This window comes from Durio zibethinus, chromosome 9 (assembly GCF_047325235.1).
Source record: "Durio zibethinus cultivar Kanyao isolate XHJ-2024 chromosome 9, ASM4732523v1, whole genome shotgun sequence".
NCBI classification, from domain to species: domain Eukaryota; kingdom Viridiplantae; phylum Streptophyta; class Magnoliopsida; order Malvales; family Malvaceae; genus Durio; species Durio zibethinus.
In genome coordinates this window covers 4,702,869-4,710,144 of record NC_143170.1, presented here as the reverse complement: position 1 = coordinate 4,710,144, position 7,276 = coordinate 4,702,869, and the positions used below count along the sequence as shown (strand labels likewise).

At 29.2% G+C, this 7,276-nt stretch overlaps 1 pseudogene; it reads right to left on the bottom strand.

Annotated features, from left to right (window-relative positions):
* Nucleotides 1–347: 347 nt before the first annotated feature.
* Nucleotides 348–2,797, bottom strand: LOC111302752 (protein SENSITIVE TO UV 2-like; annotated as a pseudogene).
* Nucleotides 2,798–7,276: the final 4,479 nt, after the last annotated feature.

Here is a 7,276-nt window from a genome sequence, read left to right as displayed (position 1 = left end):
TTGATACTTTCAACTTTTTTCCAAAATATTTTTTAGAAATTTTAATTTCGAAGAAAATTTATACTTTCAACTTTTCTTCAAAAATATTTTTTAGAAAGCTTATTTTCAAGGAAAATTGATACTTTCAACTTTTTCTCAAAAATATTTTTTAGAAACTTTAATTTCGAGAAAAATTGATACTTTCAACTTTTCTTCAAAAATCCATTTTTGAAAACTTATTTTTAAGAAAAATTGATACTTTCAACTTTTTCCCAAAAATATATTTTTTTCTGAAATTTTATTTTCAAAGAAAATTGATATTTTCAACTTTTCCTCAAAAATATTTTTTTTGAAAATTTTTATTTTTTTGCAAAAAAAACAAATAAAAAATACTCGTAAAAATAACTAACACAAAAAATAAATAAATAAATAAACAAATGAATAAAATACCAAAAAAAATAATCTGTCAGCTTGAGGAATTCGACGTGGCTCTAGGCACAAAGGACGGCTTGAGATGTAAAAAGTGATTTAATAATTCGGCTCAAAGACAAAGACAATAAGACATTACAGCTAGTTGATCCGTAATGCTCTACAGCCACCAAAAGATGGAGCAATGTATGGTATCTTTAATGCATCAACAAATTTGATGGTGGTCATCAAATCTTCATCCACCTCAAAACTGACTACACCACCAAAACCTGTCATTTGCTGCTTGGCAATTCCATGTTCAGGATGACTTGGTAAGTCTGGATAATAGACACGTCTCACCTTAGGATGTGCCCCTAAAACTTTGGCCATCCTTAATGCTGTCAAATTATGTTACTGTACACGAGATACAGTGTCTTCATGCCTCTGATGATCAGATACGCATGATTCGGGTTGAAAATACCTCTCAAAATATGATGCAAAGTATGAATTTCAGTAACCAACTTCTCAGAACCACTTATGCAACCAGCAAGAACATCATTGAGGCCCCTCAATCTGTCCACTACAGTTGTCAATACAATTTTCTACAACCACCACCTCATCAACGAAGAAAACATCGATGGCAGTTGCCTGAGCAGCAACCACCGTCGAGAAGGGTAAATTCGAAGCAAGATCGTTCGATCACGAAACAGTAACTACTTACGTGACACCGATGTTACTACAGTTGCGATGAGCTTTGATGTTGAGCTGGCACACAAAGTCAGACGAGAAACAAAATATCAGAGACAATAAACTCCCACCATCGATTTCTCCTTCAACACAAAACAACAACATCATCACCCGTCGTGTCAACCTAACACGAGGCTTGTCTCCTATCGGTGTGCCAGAGAAGTCGGGATCGAAACGACAGTCGAATGAAGAATAAATCTGATTTTTTTTAAACTTTTGGTCACTTGGCAAATCCCAGATGCCATGCAACTTCTTAGAAAGATCAAGACAAGCACTTAGATCTGTCTGAACTTCAATTTCCTTACAACTTGACTTGGCTATGTTCAGGCCAACCTGATCATCAAAAGCTTTTGTATTTGGAAATTCTTGGACAACCTCATGATGAGCTGTAATAGGGATTCCACGTTTTAAGTTTACAATCCTCGACCCATGAAAATTAGCAACGTTCACCTCATTCTTTGAACCCACAAATGCAAGCTGATTCTTTTTATTTCTTTCCTTCTTAAGCTGTGAACACTCTCATTCCAGGTCTTCTTGCTGCTTTGAAAAATATCCCAGCTCCTTCTTTAAGCACTCAATCTCGAGATCCTTAACGTTTTTAGAATCGCGAACTAGCTGCATAGGAGTCGAAAGAGTAGCGCATTTAGCAAAAATGCCATTAAAATTCAAGGCCCCATAGAAATCGATGGTTATCTGAGAGAGTTCTCTTGGAGGCGCATAATTAAGGGAATCAGTGCGAGATGATGGCGAAAAATGTAATTGTTGATGATGTGACGATGTTGGTGGTGGTGGTGGCCGTGACAAAGGTGGTAAATAAAAAGAAAAATGAGGGCTGTTTTGGTTAGCAAAAAAATAAAAAAGAGCGATTTCTTCAACTTGGATAAGTTTCTCCAGGAAACTCACATCCCATTCTTCCAAATTTTCTTTCGCTCATACCCTTTTTTTCTTAGTTTTTGTTTAGTTTTTTCTTTGGTCACCTCTCCCTCCGTCTATTGCTGTGAATTGTAATGATATATAAAATCAAGTGATTGTGTTTCAATTCAATTCTGATTATCATCCAAAGCTAAAGATTAGCATATCTAATATTTTTTTATAACAATCATCACCAAGCCTAATCTCATTATTTCAGTTTTTTTTTAAATTAATCTGATAATGAAGAAAGAAAAAAATAAACAATAGATAGAAAATAAAAATGATAAATATGAAATAAAAAATCTAAAATAAAAATGAATAAAAATCTCTACAACCGAGCTTAAATTAGTCTCGATTGACAAAGAGTCTTAGACAAAATAGGGTGCTACACCGTCATTTTACTCCACTGCTACAACTATCCTCTCTCTTTTTGATTTTTTTGGATTTTTTTCTTGGATGAAGAAATTCAACGTATTTTAATTAATAAAGTGAGTTGTTTTGACATTATTGTTTATGTGCATGTTTGTTGTCTGGTTTATTGTTTCTATTTTTCATGCATTATATAAATTATTCTTTTTATAATTTCTAGGTTTTAATTTTGTGTTTGAATTTTTTTCATGCGCGGTGTTTTTTTTTTTTTTTGTTAATCTATGTTTTTTAATTTTGGGTTAGTAATTAAAGATAATTTTATATTTGGTAGTAAATCTTTCCATGAAAATCATAAAGCTACAGAAAATAGTTCAACAAAAACCCAGCCACCAACCATTATGACTTTGTAAATCTGTTTTAGTATTATGAAAAATAAAAAAGTAGAATCCATGGGATTAACAATTGCTTTGCCTTCAACACCTATGAAGTTTTTTTGTCAAAATTGCTCAATAAGGTTAAGTGAACTTTTGGCCCAATAATTTTGAGTTATAAAATGGCTGAGTTTTGTGATTCCATTTCTTTAAGCTTTTGAACTAAAGGTTTGATACATTTTTTACTTCTATTCCTAAAAGTTCTCATGTTAAGTAAATTTCTTCTTGCATTTATGTACTTTAATTCTTTTAGTCACAAATTTTTATGTAAAACTGTAAAATAGTATTACAATAATAGTAAAAATTACATGTTGATTAATAAAGTTGTTTATTTTAGGTCAACAATTTTTTATGTGATACCTCTAATTTCATGCCTTATATGCACTATTTATGAGAAAATAGGCATGATGGTTGCTTTTTTATCACCTTATAGTTAGTTTTTCTGAACTTTTATACTTTGTAGCTAATTTTGGTTCTATTTCATATGGATTTGAGAAAATGATTTACCTAAATAGATATTTTATTGAATTAGAATGGAAACTTCCTTCATAATACGTACTTCTTTTATTGTAGTAGATACATATTAAATTTTTAGTATGAATCACATTATGATTTTTTTTTCATTTTTTCCTATAACAAATTGATAATTTAAACATTTGATTCTATTGTATGGGAGTTGTATTTATAAATCCACAATGACAAAATCTTATGATTTTTAGTTTTTTTATCTATAAGGTATTACATTTTTAATATTGTGGTGGCAACAATAGTTAGTGTTGTTACCGATTGGTGTGTGGGCGTCTTAATATTATTTACAGCAATTGCTTAGCTAGGTCATCCATCTTACAATTCTTGCTACATCTTAGTGTGATTACCTTAGCTTTGTCTTTATAGTTCTTATCATATAGTACATATGCACCTAAAAGAGTTGTTTTCTAGTATACATTTCTGACTATAGGTATTTTAAAACTGTAGTTGCTATTCAGAACCCTCTTGAAACCAATATTAGTTTAGGGTATTAATGATGCTGTCATTAATTTATTTATATGAGCTAATCCATTTTATTAGTATGTTCATGACTCAATTCTTGGTTGATGTTTAGAACTCTAATGTCATCTATGTAAAAAAGTTATAATGCTGTTATTTCTAAAAATTGTTTTACTTCTGGGCTTGACAGATGAAAATCAGGTTGTTGATTCAAGTTATAACTTTTCTATGGTGGACTCTAATTCTTCATTATTTTTTTTTAAATATGCACTTAAAGTGAAAAATGAGTTGTACATTGGTCTAGAGTTTTCTTTTGAAACCGTTAATATATCTAACCAAGGAACTTTTATGGTATGTAATATTTAGTTCTAATGTCAATATTTTAGAACATTTATATAACCCATAATAATTTATCAGTTAGAGAAGAGAAAAATTGACCTTCTTTTTAAAACTTGGATGCATATGCTTACAATGATTGGATTCTTATGTGCATCTGCATTACATAATTGCCTCTATTTTCCTTGTCGCTACCTCTCAAGTCTAATTTAGTGTGCTATCATTCTCTTTCTCTAAACAAACTTCTTGTAATAGAAGTTCCCTATATATCTATTTATTTAAACCTCAACCAAAGCATTGTAACAAATTATTAATTTATTAAAAGGATCATTACATCTTTCATTTACTAAAAGTCTATTTATAATGGTTCTAATATATGCACTAACATTTTTCATGAGAATTTAACCTCTTTCACATTGGATCAAGGAATATGTATTTTCATTTCATGGCGCTCTTCTTTATTTAGCTTTCTAATAAGTGTTGCATATGTCCTCTGTATTAGGTTCACTTGGCCTTTCATATTTTTACTCATTTCTTTTTTTTTACATATAAGAAAACCTTTAAATAACATCATTTGTGAATTTGACTAATTGAAATTTTATTTCTTCACAAGCACCTTTTTTAATGTCCTTTTTGCTTTCAATAAGTTTAAAATTCCCTACAAAAAGTGTGAGATTTTGAAGCAATATAAACATTTTCCTCATTTTTCTCATTTTTTTACCTATAAACCATAAAATATGTCTAGTGTTGGATCTCGAAAAGTTTTCTTGGAACTTTTGTTAGGGTGAGTTAAGCTTATGAAATGTGATTGTTATTTGTTTAAATATACATGCACTAGAAATTTAATGATACAGATTCTTAGGTTTTATGGACTTTGATATTTTTACATTTTCATATTTAAAATTCCTTTTTATGTGCTATGATAATACTCTAAAGCTTTTCTTAACTTTGTTTCTCTTAACTACAAAATGTTTGTGACTTAATTTTTCTAGTGCTACTATTTATAATTTATTTCTGGACCTAATTATTCATAGATGGAACTATGTATGCTACTTTGTCACAATTGTAAAAATACTAAAAAACAATGTTTTGGTTGTTGGAAAGATTAAAATGTCTTCTAATTTATTTTAGTTTATTTAAAAAAAATATGTTAATGTAACCATTGAGTTTTGACGATCATTGGAATCAACCTGCGCCTCTGCAAAGATCACAAATTTAATAGTTGACATGAAAGAAAACTTTAGAGGGTGATTTATCAAAAAAAAAAAAGGTAAATCAGTTTAATAACTCTTCATGCTTCATTTTGAATATGTCTTGATTTATGCAAAAATATATTTACGAGCTTAGATATATTTGTTCTCTCTAGATAAAGTTAAATTCTAAAAGCGATATAAGAAAATTCAATATTAAGTTTTTGTTTATTAAACACTCTCTATTATTGGTGCTTAAACATTCAAATAGGTTTTCACTTGAATTACTTGTCCTAATACTTTTTTGTATGAAAACAAGAATTTGAAGTTATTTAGCTTATTGTTGATATTCAAAACTATTTACAGGTGTCTTTCTCATTGTATGTTTGGATATTTATTAGAATCATGACCTATGTTATACTTTGGAATATTTTTGTTTGTAATTGACATGAAAATGACTATCAAATTGATAGGCATTTATTGGGGTGGCAAAGAATCTTAATGCTATTGTTATTCCCTTTAAAGGAACGTAGGAACGCAAGTACTAATGTTATTTTCTTTTATACTTTTCGTTTAGAAATGTTTTCAAAAGTAGGTATTGTTTATGGCATGTAACATAAATGATAAAAAAAGATTTGAAGTACAGAAAAACATTAATATTTTTTTTCATAAATGTAATGAGCTTTTTTTTAATGTTTGATTTATTTATTTGTTCGTTCACAGCATAAAGAATTGGGCTGATAACTTATTCTGGAAACAACTTGATTTACATTACCCTAGCATGCCTAATGCTATGGTATGCGTAACAAATTTCTCCTAATTTGTCAATTTATGCTAGAATAATTGTTATTAATTTTTAAACTTTTTTCACTATTCAGGTGCACTAGGTTTTATACTGCTTACCATAATATAACCATGTGCCCCTGAATTATGAAAAGAATTTTATAATGACTTTGACATTATGATCTAACGATAATCTCAAGCCTTTCTTGATATAGTTGGAAATATGTTATTATTGTTGTTCTTTTCATTATGTGGTAAGTGCAAAACATTTGTGCTTGCTACATGAGTTTGCATTATGTACCATGGCTTTTCAAAATCCTTTTAGTTAAATTTTCTTAGTTAAATTTTGAAAGCTTGCCCGATTACTCTATCAAAGTTGTAATAACAAAATAAATCTTTTATTCCCAAGTTAATCATGAAGCCAAGAATGTGCAAATTATAACATTTGGACAACCCAATATTGGGAATGCTACTTTTGCTTCTTATTATGGCAAACTTGTTCCAAACACAATCAGAGTGACCAATGATCATGATATTATGCCTTATCTGCCACCATAATATTTTTATTTCCCTCAAAAGATGTACCATAATTTTTTAAAAAAGGTAAGCATTTGTGTTTGTTAAAACAAATTCTATATAATTTTTATTATTGGCTTTAAGTGAGCAACTTAAATTGACAATGTTAATGGAAATTAGGTTCGAGAGTTTGGTAATTAGATTATTATCATTATTTGAATATTGAGAAATTTAATATTATGTAATTTTCTTTGAAAAAGTTTTTTTTAATGTTTTCATGTGATATCAGGGATGAAATTATTTTCCTTAAGATTACTAGATTAAGATAAAAACTTTGTTGGTTCATATGCTATACTAAAATTTAGATGATACATGATTACTTGATTAAAATCTCAACCTTTTCCAATATCGTTGTTACTTTAACAAAGATTTTATCATTGTTGTTGTCTGACAGGTGTTTTTCTACATAGCATCTAAATTTTATCATCATCTCTGTTAAGTTTTTTCTTCATTTAATCTTTTCATGTTTTTGCAGACATGTCAAGCTCAGGCATAACGATAGGGTGGAGAAGAATTCATTACTTATAAAAACTAAAAGCTTTAAATATACATTTTGAT